Source organism: Nerophis lumbriciformis, linkage group LG01 (genome assembly GCF_033978685.3).
Source record: "Nerophis lumbriciformis linkage group LG01, RoL_Nlum_v2.1, whole genome shotgun sequence".
Lineage (NCBI taxonomy): Eukaryota > Metazoa > Chordata > Actinopteri > Syngnathiformes > Syngnathidae > Nerophis > Nerophis lumbriciformis.
The window spans coordinates 3,880,837-3,901,277 of NC_084548.2; the positions used below are offsets into that span (position 1 = coordinate 3,880,837).

The 20,441-nt window shown below is 38.8% G+C and overlaps 1 protein-coding gene across 1 annotated transcript in view; it reads right to left on the reverse strand.

Annotated features, from left to right (window-relative positions):
- Window positions 1-20,441, reverse strand: part of LOC133615303 (solute carrier family 41 member 1-like) — a 70,528-nt gene that overhangs the window by 43,802 nt on the left and 6,285 nt on the right. The window lies entirely within an intron of this gene.

Here is a 20,441-nt window from a genome sequence, read left to right on the forward strand (position 1 = left end):
TAAAACAGTACTAAACAATTCCATTAAAAAAAAATTGGTGTCATTATTAACTTTCTGTCCAAGCTTGTATAATCTACTGCCTTGTTCAATTGTATAAAATATTCTGTGCCTAAAATTCACATTTCTATCACAATTATCATACTGTAAACATGGTAAGCTAACTTCATTAAAATTAATAGTTCTGTCAATAGCATGGAATTACAATTCAAATGTAGTTTTTTTGTAAGCCTTTCAAAAGAATTCAAAATATGAAAAATGTATGAAAATTAATTTAAGCCATCAGACACTTGAAAAGTGGCACATCACATCTCTAATGTAATCATTTTAACTTTTCAACAGAAATAGCACTGCAAAAATATTAAGGACATACTTCTGTATTTTGGTAGTTATGCTGTCAACATTTAACAAGATTTCTTCAACTTGGACTTGAAAGCATAAATAGTATTAACACTTTTAACAGTACTAAACAATTCCAATAGATAACATTGGTGTCATTACCTTTTTGTGGCTAAAATCCGAAAAACGTTGAAAGTTTTCCACTTGTATCGCTAGCAACGGCATTAGACTTGTGTTCTTTTGTCCCAACGTGGTCTTTTACATCGCTAATTCCTCCGTGTCCGATCGAAAAATCTTGTCTGCACAAGGTGCAATTCGCGTAGTTTTCACCCTTTTTGGAACGGATAATTATTCCCGGATAGGCTTTTGAATATTCTTCACGGAATGACTGCAGTTTTCTTTTCGGTTTAAGACTCGTTTGCGATTTTTCTCCGGCTGATTCCATGATCGTTCGCTCGTTTGGAAACAATGCCTCGTGCTTGGCAGCGGTGCTATAAATAGCCTCGCGCATTTAAAAAAAAAAAAATGTTTTAATTAATGAAAAACCGTATTTTTTATCACTGCAACCGTAACCCGGAATAGGTTGATGAAAACCGTACTAATTACGGGAAAACCGGAGTAGTTGGCAGGTATGAGGTCAGTTTCTTGTTACCAACCATTGTGTATTATCCAAACTCCCCTAATTCAGCTGGCTAGTTGTTATCAAGAGTACTAAAACCCTTTTCAACATGATTCTGACAACTAAGTAGGCTAAATAACTTTAAACCTTAATACATGCTCGGATAGGCCAGTATCGGTCAGTATCGGTATCGGATCGGAAATGCAAAAACAATATCGGTATCAGGACATCCCTAGTACAAAGTATTATTTTCCTTGCCGCTTCACTCTCATCACCAACAAGAGTCTTGTTTCAATTAAGTTTGACTCAACACGGGCCATACAAAGTTGCTAGTAACAGGACTTTGAAGAAGGTGGGAAAACACGTCGCCCTCCCTCTCAGCTAATCGCTGCCGTTACCAACAGAAGTATCGAATAACGGAAAAAGTGATGTTGGATTTAATAAAGTTTTTGTAAGACTTGGTTTTTGTCTGACCTTTTGTAAAGGACTTACTAACAAAATTCAAGGTACCACTGTAGAAGTGATTTTCTTTCTGTCATTTCCACACCAATAATACAACACAGAGATTGTCACGCTCATTTGCATACTTGTATTAGGTCCATGACGACACCGGCAAAGACCAGTCCAAGGCCTGACACCAGGAACGGTACCAGGACCTGCAGAGCGATGAGCCACGAGCTCTCAGGTAGAAAGCCATGTTCCGAGCGCGTTAGCTTCCACGTCACGCCACGCAACTTGTTCCCCTGGTAGCAAAGCTCCAGCTCGAGATGAGTCACTGCCATCTTTAAGTGACAGGGGTTACTTCAGTTCACCGCATTTCATCAAGGTGAATGCAAAGATGTGAGCTCAGGCAGTTGAGGCTGTCAATCAGCTTAAGGAAATGAGAGCGAAATAGGACTGAAATCTTCTGGGTGTGATGTCATCAGTTGTATGAGGTCCAACTGATCACAGTCTAATGGCCTTGTGGTCTGCCCATAAATACATCACTCCATAATTAAAGATCCAAGAAGAGCAGCTGTGTGTACCTTGACCTCGGGAGCTCAGATGAAATGAAGCATGGTCAACACCAGACTGATTGGTGAGTCAACTGAAAGACGTTAGTTTAACATAAAAGCTGTGCTTCCTACACATTATAAAAGTACATTTACGGAATGCTAATGAGAAGGTGCTAGGTGCTGAATTAATTCCATCAACTGGTAACTGGTAACGACATGTTAACAGTTCAGGATAACATCCAACAGATTTAAGTTAAAATCAAACAAAAGTGAATACATGTCAGTTACAATGACTAGTTTAGGGTTTAGCTGAGGGTTTTACAACGTGCAATGTTTAAGTTTACATTCAAAAGTGAATACATTTCAGTTAGACAGCTTTAAGATAGTTCCTATCATTTTTGTTTCATTTCCGTCTTTCTTTGGTTGTACAACTTGTAACAATGACTTTGTTAGAATATCCATTCAAACTTCTACTGGTACATTCATGAAGTAATCAGTCAGTTTAAACTCTGGTCTGAGGTTTACCGTCTAAGTCGCATTGACTGTTTAGAGGCTATTGGCATTTCCATCCTGCATGCAATGATGCATGGCTTCTGTGACCCACTGGTGAGTCAGCAGTGATGATGTGAAAAGTCTGCAAATCTGCACTGCAACCACCTAATTTCCCCATTGTGGGATAAATAAAAGTCTATCCTATCCTATCAGCACCAACACTTATCTCTTGTTGCTTTACTTCTGCTAAACTCTTGTTGAAAAAAGCCTTTTTAGTGAGCAAGGTTAAAAATCCAGAAAGACTACCGTTTCCAATCTTCAGTCGCAAGTAAGTCTTTGTTGGATTTAGTCCTCAATCTCTTAGATCCTCTCAGTAATAAACTTGACCACCCGAGCAAAATCATCTTTCACAAAAAACAAAAAACATGGTGACCGTTCAATCAGTCTAATGAGATGACATTTGTCGTGTGCGCCGACCAGTGCCAGGCAAACAAGGCAGGCGGAAAGAGATCCGGTAATAAGATGCAGCAGCTGGTGTCTGGCAGTGAAGTGTTCCTCTTGTGTTGTCAGGGTAGTCCCGCTCTGCTCCCCTCCGCTCTGCTCTGCTGTGACGTAGCAGATAAAGAGGCACGACCGTTTCCATTGCACGTCATCCGCTTCCAGATGGGAATGACAAGTTTTCCGGTATACACGCAACGCTCTTCCCTCTTGCTCATTCCTGCTTCCGACAATCGCATCACTGGTCCTACTAATCACCTTACCTCATTTTTAACCGACCTTACTTGTGTCATAACCACTCTATGCCTCAGTCCCACCTAGGGATGCCCCGATCCAGGTTTTTGCACTTCCGATCCGATACCGATATTGTTTTTGCATTTCCGATCCGATACCGATACTGACCGATACCATACCTGCCAACTTTTGAAATCAGAAAAACCTAGTAGCCAGGGTCCAGGGGCCGCAGGCCCCGGTAGGTCCAGGACAAAGTCCTGGTGGGGGGTTCAGGCTTCGCCCCCCCGACGCAAAATGATTATTAGCATTCAGACAGGTGAAAATGTTGCTAAAACCATCACTTTTCTATCAGTCACAGTGACTTTTCAAAACAAAAATATTACAGCAAAAATCATATGGGTTGAGTGACATGTTTATTCTGTAAGCTAACTTCAATAGTTTAACTTAACTGAACTTTACCTTACATTCCTTCTTCCTGCGTCTGGGTGTGTGATAATTCAGAAGAACACAACCTGACCATGTAAGGACATGTTCATGTGAAAGTGTCTTCAAAACAACTTTGGCTTTGAGCTAACCAGGTAGTCTCTTCTCAAGGATAGGGCTATCACTTTTGCATTCATCAGTCCCAATTAGAGGCTCTTTTCTTATGAGAAGTGATCCAATCCACCTGCGAGTATCAAACTAAGGGGCCTTATCTTATTACATACCTGCCAACTTTTGAAATCAGAAAAACCTAGTAGCGAGGGTCCAGGGGCCGCAGGTCCCGGTAGGTCCAGGACAAAGTCCTGGTGGGGGGTTCAGGGCCTGACGCAAAATGATTGATTGCATTCAGACAGGTTAAAATGTTGCTAAAACCATCACTTTTCTATCAGTCACAGTGACTTTTCAAAACAAAAATATTACAGCAAAAATCATATGGGTTGATTGACATGTTTATTCTGTAAGCTAACTTCAATAGTTTGAAATTATTTTGACAGTTAATGCCAGTTATCCTGTCAACCTTTCACAAGACTTCAATTTGTTAATTGAAAGTATAAACACTTTTTACAGTAAACAAATGGTAAAACAGTACTAAACAATTCCATAAAAAAAAAATGGGTGTCATTATTAACTTTCTGTCCAAGCTTGTATAATCTACTGCCTTGTTCAATTGTATAAAATATTCTGTGCCTAAAATTCACATTTCTATCACAATTATCATACTGTAAACATGGTAAGCTAACTTCATTAAAATTAATAGTCTTGTCAATAGCATGGAATTACAATTCAAATGTAGTTTTTTTGTAAGCCTTTCAAAAGAATTCAAAATATGAAAAATGAATGAAAATTAATTTAAGCCATCAGACACTTGAAAAGTGGCACATCACATCTCTAATGTAATCATTTTAACTTTTCAACAGAAATAGCACTGCAAAAATATTAAGGACATACTTCTGTATTTTGGTAGTTATGCTGTCAACATTTAACAAGATTTCTTCAACTTGGACTTGAATGCATAAATAGTATAAACACTTTTAACAGTATAACAGTACTAAACAATTCCAATAGATAACATTGGTGTCATTACCTTTTTGTGGCTAAAATCCGAAAAACGTTGAAAGTTTTCCACTTGTATCGCTAGCAACAGCATTAGACTTGTGTTTTTTTGTCCCAACGTGGTCTTTTACATCGCTATTTCCTCCGTGTCCGATCGAAAAATCTTGTCTGCACAAGGTGCAATTCGCGTAGTTTTCACCCTTTTTGGAACGGATAATTATTCCCGGATAGGCTTTTGAATATTCTTCACGGAATGACTGCAGTTTTCTTTTCGGTTTAAGACTCGTTTGCGATTTTTCTCCGGCTGATTCCATGATCGTTCGCTCGTTTGGAAACAATGCCTCGTGCTTGGCAGCGGTGCTATAAATAGCCTCGCGCATTTAAAAAAAAAATTTTTTTTAATTAATGAAAAACCGTATTTTTTATCACTGCAACCGTAACCCGGAATAGGTTGATGAAAACCGTACTAATTACGGGAAAACCGGAGTAGTTGGCAGGTATGCGATACCGATACTGACCGATACTGGCCTATCCGAGCATGTATTAAAGTTTAAAGTTATTTAGCCTACTTAGTTGTCAGAATCATGTTGAAAAGGGTTTTAGTACTCTTGATAACAACTAGCCAGCTGAATTAGGGGAGTTTGAATAATACACAATGGTTGGTAACAAGAAACTGACCTGTTTATTCAAGGATAAACACAAAATAGACAAAATTATACATGACAAACAGAAATGGCATCATTGAAACTAGGGCTGGGCGATATGGCCTTTTTTTAATATTGCGATATTTTAAGGCCATATTGCGATACACGATATATATCTCGATATTTTGCTTTAGCCTTGAATGAACACTTTGTTGGAATAATTGTTTGTAAGTTATCACAAAAGAAACGTTGTATTATGAATGCTGTCTTTCGAGGCCTAACAAGAGGAAGAAGGCTCGTAAAACTCCACTGTGATTTCAACACGGACAGATGGCAGGATCTGCTCAACTTCCAGAGGAACTCTCTTTGAAGTGTTAAACGAACTCTCTTTGAAGTCAACGCTATTTACGACCCGCTGCCCTTTTGAAGCAACTGTGGTCAGGAGACGAGAGGGGTTATACATTGTCCTCCAACACCTGCCCCAACTGGATCCAGGAAGAGCCCAAGCCCGAGAAATCCCACTTCTTGGTCTTCAAAGCGACCGAAAACAATGACTGTTTAACATACTCCCCATTCCTGCTGTGACATGTGTTGGTGCGTGAACATTGAACATCTGAATAAAGGAGGTGACGAAAACCTTCTTCGTCAGAGCGTGGTGCAGGACTGTACAGAGAGTGCAGTGGCCATGTCTCTCCTCAATATTGAGTCCAAATTGAATTCTGTCTCTGTTTGATTCCTTGCCTTTTGTCTTGTTTAATAGATGTCCTCAGTGTTTGAACGTGACACACTTGATGCATATAATCACAGCAGTATGATGATTCTATGTGTTTTGATTGATTGAGACTTTTATTAGTAGGTTGCACAGTGAAGTACATATTCTGTACAATTGACCACTAAATGGTAACACCCGAATAAGTTTTTCAACTTGTTTAAGTCGGGGTCCACTTAAATTGATTCATGATACATATATATACTATCAGATATATACTATCATCATAATACAGTCATCACACAAGATAATCACATTGAATTATTTACATTATTTATAATCCAGGGTGTGGAGGGGGGCGCCGGATGTAAGTGTCAAAAAGACAGCCAAAAGAGTTTGATATGAGAATAAATCTAAAGTTAAAATATAGGGTAGAAATGCACCCATTTGCAGGAAATGTAGTCTTGATTTTCAAAATTTTCTTTCAAGGCTTGCATGTCTACATTAAAACATTCTTCTTCATACTGCATTAATATATGCTACTTTTAAACTTTCATGCAGAGAAGGAAATCACAACTAAAAAAAAACACTATTTTTTTCATACGGTGTTGATGTGGAAATTTTTGCCTCGGCATTTTGATGGTGTGGACGTGTGGCACCGAATGGAGATAAGAGTCTCGACAGACGTCACAATATTTGAACAATGATGACGAAAACTGTTTTCTCTGTCGTGTCCGTGTGTCGGAAATTGTTATGCGCTTATTTTTTTATTTGATTTTGTGCGTGGCATAGATTTGCTATGCGCAGAGGACGCTTAAACAGTGCGCAATTGCACAGGCGAGCACCTTAGAGGGAGCGTTGCTCGCACGGCTGCGCTAGCATCACAGCTAACGCTAGCCATGCTGCTACCTCTCTGCTCGGGGAGGACGTATACGTATGTGACGTATGACGTGACAGTATGTGACGTATGACGTGACAGTATGTGACGTGTGTAAGAAGGTGCACTTGCTGTCTGTGAGAGGGAGACACAGAAAAGAGTGAGAAGAGCCTGTCGTGTAATGCCAGCAGCTAAAAGCAACTGCGTGAGAATCCACAGACCAGGCTGTGGATGTGTTGAAGGTGTGCTGGAAAATGCGGAACGGAAATTACGGAGCAGCAGAAAAGTGGAATGTATTATTTAAATCGGTGCGTTGGAAAACACGGACCGGAGTTTTTTTTTAAACTGGATCTGGATCGGCATTTTCCCATGCTTTGCCGATACGCAATTTTTGGCAAATATCGGCAGCCGATCCGATCCAAATATCAGATCGGGATATCCCTAGTCCCACCTGCTATGTTTACCTATCACAGGCCAACACATATTGTACAACTAAAACCAGTTTTCTAAATACTTGTCTGAACTGTTGCTGATGCTATCTATCATTTTAGTACCGTATTTTTTTCGTACCATAGGGCGCACCGGATTATAAGGTGCACTGCCTATGAGCGGGTCCAGTCAGGTCTATTATAAGGCGCATTAAAGGGGTCATATTAGGGGTGTAACGGTACGTGTATTTGTATTGCACCGTTTTGGTACGGGGGTTCCGGTTCGGTTCGGAGGTGTACCGAACGAGTTTCCACACGGACATATTAAGTAGCGTAACCCACGTTGTGTAAACAATGCACACGGAGGCACAACATACGGCATGCTAGCAGCTAACGGGCTAGGATAGACTGACCATACGTGCTCTTTTCACCGGACATGTCCTCTTTTGAGGAGCTGTCAGGGCGGAGTTTCTTAAATGCCTCAAATGTCCGGCATTTGGAGTTAGGGTTGCGTGTATTTTCAATGTACGTTCAGGGTTAAGAAGGGGTTAAAAACAAAACAAATTGTGTGTGCAGCAGCATTGGTGAGGGAGGGGCAGAGACAGAGAGAGAGAGAGAGAGTTATGATAAACGCGCATGCGTCGCCAGGCTCTGCTTTTTATCCATAGATTTATCACATTTCATTTTTTATTATCTATAGCAGGGGTGTCAAAAGTGTACCCCGGAGGCCATTTGCGGCCCACAGCTAATGTTTTAAAGGCCCACGGCACATTCTAAAAATACTATTAAAATAAAAGAAAATATAACAAAAGTGAAATAAAAAAGCTGAAAGGTTAAATGTAATTTAGAAAAAGTTGCAATGTTGACTAATAAAACAAAGCTGTTTTCTTTTTCTTTCAAACTGTCATTGCTCAAAACATAATATTGAATCAAAATCAATGTTAATATGAATTATTGACCTATCCAAGGTTCCCATTACTTCACATCAAATATTCCACTAAGAAAAATATTTTTGGTGGAAGATTTTGAAAATTTGATAAATAAATAACCCAAAAATGTATATTTTGTTGTTTTCTTAGTGTACCGAAATGAACCGAACAGTGACCTCTAAACCGAGGTACGTACCGAACCGAAATTGTTGTGTACCGTTACACCTCTAGGTCATGGTATTATTTTTTTTTTCTAAATGTAAAAGACTTCCTTGTGGTCTACATAACATGTAATGGTGGTTCTTTAGTCAAAATGTTGCATATATTATGTTTTACAGATCATCTTCAAGCCGCTTTCTGACAGTCACTTAGTAAAGTTTATTCTTCGGTCAATGGTCAACAAAATAAACAAACAGTTGTACATTCATAGATTGAAAATGAAAATGTTGCAGACCGAAAGGGTTTAGGCTGAAGTTGAACACTTATAGCGCCTAACCCTATAAACAATGTCAAGTACAAGATGAACTTCCGAAAATTATGAAATGTTTTTTGTACAACATATTATAAATACACATTATACACAATATGAACACTGTTCAATTATATACACAGTAAATGCATGTGAAATATCCTTATACGCGTGTTAAACCTTTGTACCATTTTATATACTATATACAAACAATTATACTTCCATTATTATTTATATCCCACATTTAGTATTTTAATTAACATTGATCATAGTATTAACTACTGTGTTGATTCAAGAGTGATATATACTTCAGAATGTCCCGTGAAAAACCGCCCGACCGGAACTCTCGAATAATTAAAGTTCCTTGGGTGAATAATGTAAACTCACTACACCGCTATGTTTTAGTGCTTTCATGGCGTAATAACTTTACACTACTTTATATTAGAAATGGCAACAGCAGAGGACGAATGTCACAAAACAACAAGATAGAGAGAGAAAAAGAAGAAGTTTATCGACTACGGGGTCGGCGCAGACTAAAAAGGCGGATGCGCGCAAATTTTCAGGACTTATGCAGATCCTAAATACAGATCAGCATGTACCAGAAGATAAGAAAAGTTGCTTTTGCATAATATTGCGAAACAAAACGCCAGATAATATAATACCTTTTACACACACCATAATAATACTCCTATGTTGAAGCTCAGCGCAATCCATCAGGCGGTGCAGCTTCATAGCTTACCAAAGTCCTACTAAAACATCTTGATAGATTTTTGAATGCGTTGTGTAATGTTCTATATTTTCAATGGAACAAATCCAATTTTGGTGTTGTTTACTTGAGTCTACATGTATCTCTTAAGTGTGACTGCCATCATATTGCAGTCTACATGTATCTCTTATGTGTGACTGCCATTTACTGGTCACATTTATCATTTCACCATGTACCAAATAAAATAGCTTTGAGGGCGGTAAGCACAGCAAAAAATATTCCGTACATTAGGCGCACCGGGTTATAAGGCGCACTGTAGAGTTTTGAGAAAATGAAAGAATTTGAAGTGCGTCTTATAGTAAGTAATCGAATAAAGCTTCAGTCCGTCTTTTAGGTAAAATAGTATTTTTTTCTCACAATCCTAATTTCTTCTTATAAATTCACATAACATTGAAATTGCACTTTTACCATAGGAGCATCACTATATATTACTTATGTAAAAAAAAAAGTTTAAATAAATGTGCAGCCAAAAAACTGAGAATAAACAACCAAACTAAACAAAAATACTGTCATGTCTGTGTAATCATGTTTTGTTTTAGTCATGTTTTGTTTAGTTATTGGACTCTTTAGTTTCTGGCTTTTCACTCCCTTGTCTTGTTTCCATGATTACCCATTAGTTTCACCTGCATTCCGGAAAAGCAAACACCCAGGACAAAGTCATGACAGTATTAACGAAAACAGGTGCGTGACTCAAAACGTGAAACAGGTGCGTGACGTGACAGGTGAAAACTAATGGGTTGCTATGGTGACAAACAAGAGTGCAAAATGAGTCCAAACGTGGAACAGGTGAAACTAATGGGTAATCATGGAAACAAGACAAGGGAGTGAAAAGCCAGAAACTAAAGAGTCCAATAACTAAACAAAACATGACCAAAACAAAACATGATTACACAGACATGACAAATACTCTGTGATAAGTATGATTAATTGAGTGACAATGTAACAACTTAACTCATACACATTTGAAAAGCTATTTATTGGAGGAGTGATAATTAAAGAACCAAACTAAACATAAATACTCTCTGATTAAAGTATGAAAAATTGAGTGACATTGTAACAATTTAACACGTACACATTTGAATGGGTATTAATTGGAGGAGTGGTGTGGGATTTAGACAAACAACTATTTAGCATTAACATACAATCTGTAGATGCCAACATGTCCTCACATGCCCCCATAAAATCAACAAAATATTTTTAAGTTTTAAATGACCGCAAAACCTTTGTCAACTTCTCTCGTCTTTTTTGGGCCCTTGCTCTCTTTCTCTGTCTTCTTTGGGCCATCACAGGCCAAATCACTAGTGGCACAACCTACGCAGTGTTTCTCACACATTCATTTATTTGTGGCGGCCCGCCACGAAAGAATTACGTCCGCCACAAATGGATTTTTCGGCTTTTGACTCGCTCGACCGCTCATAAAAGCAATGGGAAGTCTGTCTGTGAATGTTGCTTGTAGTTACAACTCCGGTGCAGTAGGTGGCGGTAGCCTACTATGCATTGTAACTCCGCCAATAGCACTTAATTCACCTGGTGGGCCAGAAGAAGAAGAAGAAGAAGAAGACGAAGAAGACGACGACGACGAAGTAAAAGAAGAACGGACCGACCGGATCAAAATACGAGGGTAATATAGGTTATAGGTAGATAGGCTATAGCTGCATCGCTCGCGGCTCGTCATATATTTAACGTTAATCCGCGATTTCACCGATTTGACGCTGCTTCATTAACACCGCCGCTGTTTGACTCGGGGGCCGGGGCAGACGCACGTAGTAAAAGTCACCTGTTTTCATACCGACGAGCTAACGTGTCCAGGTTATAACCCTGTTGTCAATAAACACACGTGGACTGAAGCTAAATTGTCCACTGTCCACTGCAGCATGTGAATGCAATGAAAAGAATAAAATCTGAGCCAACCAGCTGTTAAAATGTTGTCCAGGTTAATGTTTTGGCCATTAAAGGCCCTTCATTTCAAGATTTCAACTGTGATCGGGCTTTAAACAGGTGGCTGACCTGTTCAGATGGGTGTAACTGCTACTGGTCAAATAATGTGAAATAGCATTTAATTTTACATGTATACAATGCCATTTAAATGTAATTATAGATAATAATAATAATAATAATAAATACTGTGTAGTGTTGTAAATAGTCAACGGGAAGGATTTTAGTAAGATATAAGCTATGAGCACTACACAGCCAGAAAAAAACCTAGGCAGGACAAGTAAAAATATTGGGGCAAGTAGATTTGAGAAGTCGAGCAAGTAGAAAAAAACCTTAACGTTGAACCCTGCATGTGTTGAGCTGCTGCCGCTTAAGGTTAGACGGCACTGCACATAGAGCGGTTCTGCTCGTTAGTAATAAATTCTAATGTTGGATGTTCACTCCTTCACACAGATGAGTATAGAAAAATATTTTCAACGGCCGAAAAGGGCTGGACTTGGAGAGGAGGTAGGCCTACAGTCCGGACCACAGGTGCGACCTGTTCAGCAGCAGCAGGAGGAGGAGGAGGAGGTTGACTGACTGTGGCAGGACACCTCTGCCTCTGTTTCACTTCATGTTGCTGGTAAATAATATGGTTGTAGTAGTAGGCTAAAGTTAAATTATTTAGTATTCACTAATTAAAGGGGCAGAGCTTTAAGAGACATTTTAGCTTTTATATTTTATAAGATATATTTTTTGTAAGAACCACAATTAATAAATATATTTCAGTGATTCACTAATTGTTCAAATCTGTATATAAATATGTACATAAAATGTTGTAATTATATTCCAACTCCGCGTTCTTCTTGGTCATCGCCGCTGCCACCCCCCACCCCTCGACCACACCACCACAAATAGATGCCTGTCCTGTGGGAAACACTGCTACGTAACCGTAGGTGCACTGCTCTCAAAGTTCAAAGCACATTTTCTATATGTTTTTAATTAATTAGGCCCATAAACGAATAATGGAAGCAGCAAAATAAAATATTTTTTGTAATTAAATTTATCGCTTTAACAGATTGATCGTTGAAGTCCTAGTTTGAACATAGAGTCAAAGTCACTGTACAACAACTATGTACTGTTGAGTCGTTGCATTAACGATTGTCATTTACAATTAGAAAGTCCTGTTGGTGTTGGCAGTGCGTGTTTTAATCTGATATTGATTGTCAAAACTAAAATCAAGGAAAGTAGGAACGTTTCATCCATCTGTGGCCTCGAAATATGTATGAAAAAAACAAATATTTCAGCATAAATGCCCAGATCTGTGCCAAAAAAAGGTCTAGTTGCGTGTGTGGTCCAAGTTTTTATTACTGTGATCCAACAAAGACAATGTACCAAAGGTAATGCACAGTTTATAGTGGCCAAAAATATATGTGGCGGAGTCTATATAATATTGTAAGTTTAATAATCAAAATACTCTATAGTTCAATATATGAATATATTTGTCACACTCATAGTAGTAGCAGTAATGGAATTATTTCAGTTACAAAAATATGAAGTATATTCATATGTAATGTCACTGATTTGGTAACATTTGTAATGTCTGTCCAAGAGCTAGTATTGGAATATGTACAACAACGGATAACCCATGTTTAAGGCTGAAACGACGCGTCGACGTCATCGGTTACGTAATGGCGTCGACGCGTCGCATATTTACGTCACACTACCGTCATGGCGGAGCGCAAAGCAGACGATGCGAGCGGTGCGAGCGAGGGGAAAGAAGCACGCCAAAAGTCGTCAAAAGTGTGGGAGTATTTCAATAAACGGCCTAATAATGTTGTAGCGGCGAACAGCTGTCTCGTCAGCTGACGCGCGAGCTCGCAACCGTGGCTGCTGAGCAACCAGCCAAACCCCACTTAATAAAATTATATTTTATCTTAGAGCACATCCGCATCCCTATTCAACTAGGCAACCCCAGGAAATGTATATAATTTGGCATTATTTCGGAAAGTCGGCTTATATGATCAGAGCCGATCAGTTTACGTTCACGCGCAGGTATAACGCGGCACACTCCCGTCTCATCTGCTGGTGCGCGAACCCGGTAATTAGACCGCTGTGTCAAATCAAGGAGTACAAAAGACGCCAGCGCAGAGTGGAAAAAGGTTTAGTTCATTACAGATAACCCAGAGTTGTGCCAAAAGTGTACCAAAACCAAAAGCTGAACGGACAGCCGGTAAGATTGCACTTTAATTCTCTTTGTGGGTGTGGCGCACCTGTTGCGCTGGTGAGACGGGGGGTGCGGGGGAGTTGTGTGCATGTAGCGTGCTTAGTCTGGAGGCTAAATACACTTTTGTGTAACTGTTGTTTAGTAAGGAAGTGTTTATATTCTTTGCTTAGTTTGATAAATGTTGGAGCAGTTTGCTTCATCAGGAGGGTGAAGTCGCTCAACTTACAGTGTTGGATTTAACTGCGTTGGATCATTGGCTGCTGGTGAGGGCATAGAAAAAGGGGCATTTTTCTACCAGTAGACAGCGTTTAAGATTGAGTGTTTCACTGCTAAATTAATAATATATTTATATTGAATATGGATTTTAAATATGTATCTAAATAGGTGGTTAATTGGTTAGGTATTTATGTATTTGCATATTGGGTTTTCTGTTGCATTTATCTATTGTGTTTCTGGTGTTAAATGTATTTTATATGTATCTTGGTGCATTTATGTTGAGACAATTTATTTAAAATCTGTTTTAACTTAAAGGGAAAACATGTGTCCATTTTCTTGCACTTGTTTAATGGTTAATAGTTTGATAGCCCAATTAATAATTGTAAATTATGGGATTGATAATTGATTGATTTTTTACAGCATGTTAATCTTGTGGTGTTTTGTCCTTAAAGGTTTTTCACCTACTAAAGAAGCTAAAGGCTACTAAAGGCTACTAAAGACAGCTAATGACAGCTAAAGAAACTAAAGTCTACTAAAGTCTACTAACACTGCTAATGACTGATAAAAAGACTAAAGAAGAAAAAAGAAGCTGTTTCTTCGTTGGAAAAACTGTTGCAAACTAAAGGAAAATAAAAGGAAAAAGTAACTACGGTCTGGTCTTTTGAGTGAGAAGCCACATTCAGCATTGGTACATCCCTTCAAGTGTGGGATAAGCACAGCGAAAAAAGCAAAACACTTGACAGTTGTTGTATGCACACTGTGTCGAGCGGAAATGGCCTATCATAGCAGCACAACGGCTATGAACGAACATTTGAAAAGAAAACACCCGACAGCGTTCTTGCCATCACCATCAACTAGTCAATCGTCCGCGTGAGTATACGTTGTCATCATTACACAAAAACATGAATGTGTCATTTGTATCTGCGTTGTAAATTCATAAACTAAAACACTGTTTCGCTCTGAGGCGCGTTTGGCGTGCCTGTTCAGTGTTTACAAAGATGCGCTCCTCTTTAACGCTAACGTTAATAAGTTATGCAAATACCTTTTACAACATTAACAGTTACATATACTATGTACAAACGAACCATTAACTTTCACTTTAATCATACTATCATTGTTGTGTTATTAAGCAAAATAAGCAATACTTTTACTTTTGTTGAAATGTTTACACTGTTACAGAATATTTTGTTTTGCACTTTTTTGTATTGGATGTTTATCTTTATTTTTGCACATTTTAAAGCAAAATAAGCAATACTTTTACTTTTGAAATGCTTATACTATTGCAGAATATTAAGATTTGCACTGGATGTTTACTTTTATATTTGCACATTAAAAAGCAAATAAGCTACTTTTAATTTTGTTAAATGTTAAAAGTTTTAAATGTTTACATTGTTAAAGAATATTTTGTCATGTTGTTGTCAATGTTGACTGAGTGGCCATACTTTTTTTTTTTGTTAATAAAAGTCATGCCTTTTGAAAAAACTGGCCTACATTTATTTTTTCATCTTCATTTTAAATAAAAAAAATAATCGGTAAAAGGAAAAATAATCTATAGATTAATCGAAAAAATAATCTATAGATTAACCGATTAATCGAAAAAAATAATCTATAGATTAATCGATAGAAAAATAATCGCTAGCTGCAGCCTTACCCATGTTTCATTTGTCCTTTCATTTGTCAAGTTTCTCACAAGGAATGAGCAGAGAATCTGAAATGTAAAAGGTCTTTGAGTCTATAGGAATATATTTACACAGTTGGGTTGGAGACTGTTTTAAATTCTAGCGAGACATTGCTTCAAATACAAATAGTAAACCTCTTGAATAAGAAAGAGATTAGCACTTAAGACAACAGTCACACTACACCCACAGCCACAAGAATAAAAAGCCTAAAACAGCCAGTTAAGTATTTATATTCGTGTGCCCTTTCAGACCACTCTGTGCCGTTTCATGTTCCCCAGCAGACACACCATTCATTCGGTCGAAGCCATTACGCACGGTCCTGCATCAGTCACAGCCGGGAAACTGACGAGCGACTGATGAAGAGCGAAAAGGTGAGAGCCAATGAGGATAAAATGTGTTAATCAGTGGAGGGTAACAAGGATGGAGTCTGTCAGCTCATCACTAAAGCAGACAGGAAGATTTTTCCAAGTGCAGTTAATTGCAACTGCGGATGAAAATTAAATGGGACCACAAACTAATTAAAAAAGCAAGAAGACCGCAGAAACAATAGACACCAACACAACAAAAACTCTTTTGTTCGATTTACAGATAAACGTCTCTGGACAGAAACAATATGAAGCATGATGTTGGTCATGGTTAAGTTCCCATTGAAATAATAAATTAAATAATACACAATTAAATAATCTGTTCCTGTTTGAAGCTGTTCACTGTAAATGTCTATGGAAGTTCTCATTCATCCAGGTCATTGAATTCTCGGGTCATTCAATAGATCCCAACTGGACTGTTTAGTTTGTCTGAGAAGAAGTTTTACCTATCATCAAAGTAGCTTTTATCAGGTACATATATTTTCCAGGTCAAGACTAGGGTTGCAAAGGGGTGGAAAGTTTCCGGTAAATTTCCGGAAATTTTCCGGAAATTTACCACGGGAAGTTAAGCTCGGGAAGTTTGGAAATTTTGACCATTTTTTTGATTATTCAAAGTTGGACACCGTCCATCTTATTCTGTAGAATAAGATGAGAAGCTTGTAAAAGACTAATGCAATGCCACAGACAGATATAAATAGTCAGTCAAACAATTGGAGTAGTCTTTAAATGAACACATCAACAAGCGACATCAGTGTGTAAAGGATATCACCACATTGGCTCAGGAACACTTCAGAAACCCACTGTCAGTAACTACAGTTGGTCGCTACATCTGTAAGTGCAAGTTAAAACTCTCCTATGCAAGACGAAAACCGTTTATCAACAACACCCAGAAACGCTGTCGGCTTCGCTGGGCCTGAGCTCATCTAAAATGGACTGATGCAAAGTGGAAAAGTATTCTGTGGTCTGACGAGTCCACATTTCCAATTGTGTTTGGAAACTGTGGACGTCGTGTCCTCCGGACCAAAGAGGAAAAGAACCATCCGGACAGTTATAGGTGCAAAGTTGAAAAGCCAGCATGTGTGATGGTATGGGGGTGTATTAGTGCCCAAGACATGGGTAACTTACACATCTGTGAAGGGGCCATTAATGCTGAAAGGTACATACAGGTTTTGGAGCAACATATGCTGCCATCCAAGCAACGTTACCATGGACGCCCCTGCTTATTTCAGCAAGACAATGCCAAGCCACGTGTTACATCAACGTGGCTTCATAGTAAAAGAGTGCGGGTACTAGACTGGCCTGTCTGTAGTCCAGACCTGTCTCCCATTGAAAATGTGTGGTGCATTATGAAGCCTAAACGGAGACCCCCGGACTGTTGAACAACTTAAGCTGTACATCAAGCAAGAATGGGAAAGAATTCCACCTGAGAAGCTTCAAAAATGTGTCTCCTCAGTTCCCAAACGTTTACTGAGTGTTGTTAAAAGGAAAAGCCATGTAACACAGTGGTGAACATGCCCTTTCCCAACTACTTTGGCACGTGTTGCAGCCATGAAATTCTAAGTTAATTATTATTTGCAAAAAATATATATAGTTTATGAGTTTGCACATCAAATATCTTGTCTTTGTAGTGTATTCAACTGAATATGGGTTGAAAATGATTTGCAAATCATTGTATTCCGTTTATATTTACATCTAACACAATTTCCCAACTCATATGGAAACGGGGTTTGTACAATATATACCAATGACCATGTACAATATCACAGTATATACAGTATATGTGACAGGAGCAGCATAAAATAGAGAGTAGATCCAGCAGAAAATAGAAAATAGACATTAATATATATATATATATATATATATATATATATATATATATGTATATATATATATATATATATATATATATATATGTATATATATATATATATATATATACATATATATATATATATATATATATATATATAAATATAATAATACCCATATGTTGAAGCACAGTACGTCTGACTATGATAGCTGTAAAGCGGCAACAATCCATCAAGAGGTGCGGCTTCGTAGCTTACCAAAGTCGTACTAAAACATTTTGACGGGATATTTGAGTGTCGTTTGTAATGTTCTATATTCTCAATGAAACATCAAAGTTTTGGGCTTGCTTGCTAAGCTGTACTTGCTAGCGTCATTTATTGAACAGACGGTGTCCACCTGCAGTCCAAACGTATCTCTTATGTGTGACTGCCATCTACTGGTCACACTTATCATTACACCTTATACCGAATCAAATTGATTCGAGGCCGGTAGGCACAACCAGAATTAATCAGTACATTAGGTGTTATAAGGCGCACTGTTGATTTTTGGAAAAATGAAAGGATTTTAAGTTAAAGTACAAATGATTGTCACACACACACACTCGGTGTGGCGAAATTATTCTCTGCATTTGACTCATCACCCTTGATCACCCCCTGGGAGATGAGGGGAGCAGTGGGCAGCAGCAGTGGCCGAGCCCGGGAATATTTTTTGGTGATTTAACCCCCAATTCCAACCCTTGATGCTAAGTGCCAAGCAGGGAGGTAATGAGTCCCATTTTTATAGTCTTTGGTATGACTTTGGTTTGAACTCACGACCTACCGTGCGCCTTATATTGCAAAAAATACTGTAATTATAATTACTTAGTTATTAGGGACCGCAATGTCCCTTTGGGACAGAGGACCCTATTGTATTTTGTGCGTTTTATTATTATTATTATTATTCCGCCGCCTCTTTGAGCTGTAATTTGACCCCCTTAACATGCTTCAAAACTCACCATATTTGACACACATATCAGGACTGTCAAAAATTGCAATCTAATCAAAAAACCAAACCCCAAAACTCAAAATTGCGCTCCTGCGCCCCCTAGGAAAAAACACAGACAAAACTGCCAGTAGGAATGTCGTAGAGACATGAAACAAAAACCTCTATGTAGGTCTGACTTAGAACTAGATTTCATACATTAACATCCTTCAGCAAAAATCAACAGGAAGTTGGCAATTCCCCCTTCAAAACAAAAGTTTACTAAGAACAGTCACTTTTGCCTCTTTGAGCTGTAATTTGACCCCCTTAACTAGCTTCAAAACTCACCAAACTAAACACACACATCAGGACTGGCAAAAATTGCGATCTAATAAAAAAGCCCAACCCCAAAACTCAAAATTGCGCTCTAGCCCCCCCCTAGGAAGAAAACAGACACAACTGCTCCTAGGAAGAAAACTCAAGACAAAACTGCCTGTAACTTCCAGTAGTAATGTCTTAGAGACATGAACAAAACCCTGTATGTACCGTATTTTCCGCACCATAAGGCGCCCTGGGTTATAAGCCGCGCCTTCAATGAACGGCATATTTCAAAACTTTGTCCACCTATAAGCCGCCCCGTGTTGTAAGCCGCATCTAACTGCGCTAAAGGAATGTGAAAAAAACAGTCAGATAGGTCAGTCAAACTTTAATAATATATTAAAAACCAGCGTTCTAACAACTCTGTTCACTCCCAAAATGTACGCAAATGTGCAATCACAAACATACGTATATCAACATGGACAGAGCTGCTTGAAAAAAGCCACCCGGCCTCTTCGCGTAAACTTAAACTTACCTTAACCACTCGCTCATCTTTTCTTCATCCATCCCTTCGAGTTAGCTTTTATGATGACGCCGGCTGGAAAGGTCTCTTTTGGCAAGGTCTTCCTTTTGAATATCACCATGGGTGGAAGTTTCTGGCCATTAGCATGGCAAGCTAGAACCACAGTGAAGGATGACTTCTCATTCTCTGTGGTGCGAATATTCACCGTACGTGCTCCCGTTGTATCCACAGTGCGGTTCACAGGAATATCAGTTGCTGTGAAATAGTAATCCGTGTGCGGATGGAGAGATTGCGTCTTTTCATGAACCGGATCCCTGACGCTTAGTAGGAGCCATTTTGTGGTCTTTACAGATGTAAACACACAAAGGAAATGAAACGTACGGTGATATCCGCGCTCTTTTTCTTCTTCTACGCGGGCGGGTGGTTGCTTACAGTAGAAGAAGAAGCGCTTCCTGTTCTATGGGGGCGGGTGCTTACCTTGGCGGTTGCTTGTGTAGAAGAAGAAGCGCTTCCTGTTCTACCGGGAAAAAAGATGGCGGCTGTTTACCGAAGTTGCGAGACCGAAACTTTATGAAAATGAATCTTAATATTTATCCATATATAAAGCGCACCGGGTTATAAGGCGCACTGTCAGCTTTTGAGTAAATTTGTGGTTTTTAGGTGCGCCTTATAGTGCGGAAAATACGGTAGGTCTCACTTAGACCTACATTTCATATACTGACAACCCCCAGCAAAAATCAACAGGAAGTTTGCAATTCCCCCTTCAAAACAAGGTCACCTATTTTCAAACATTATCTCCTCTGAGCGCGTTTGTCGTGTCGGCTTCAAACTAGCACAGGAGAGAGATTGAACCCTTCTGATTAAAAGTTGACCAAAGAGTTTTAATTACTGTTTCGGT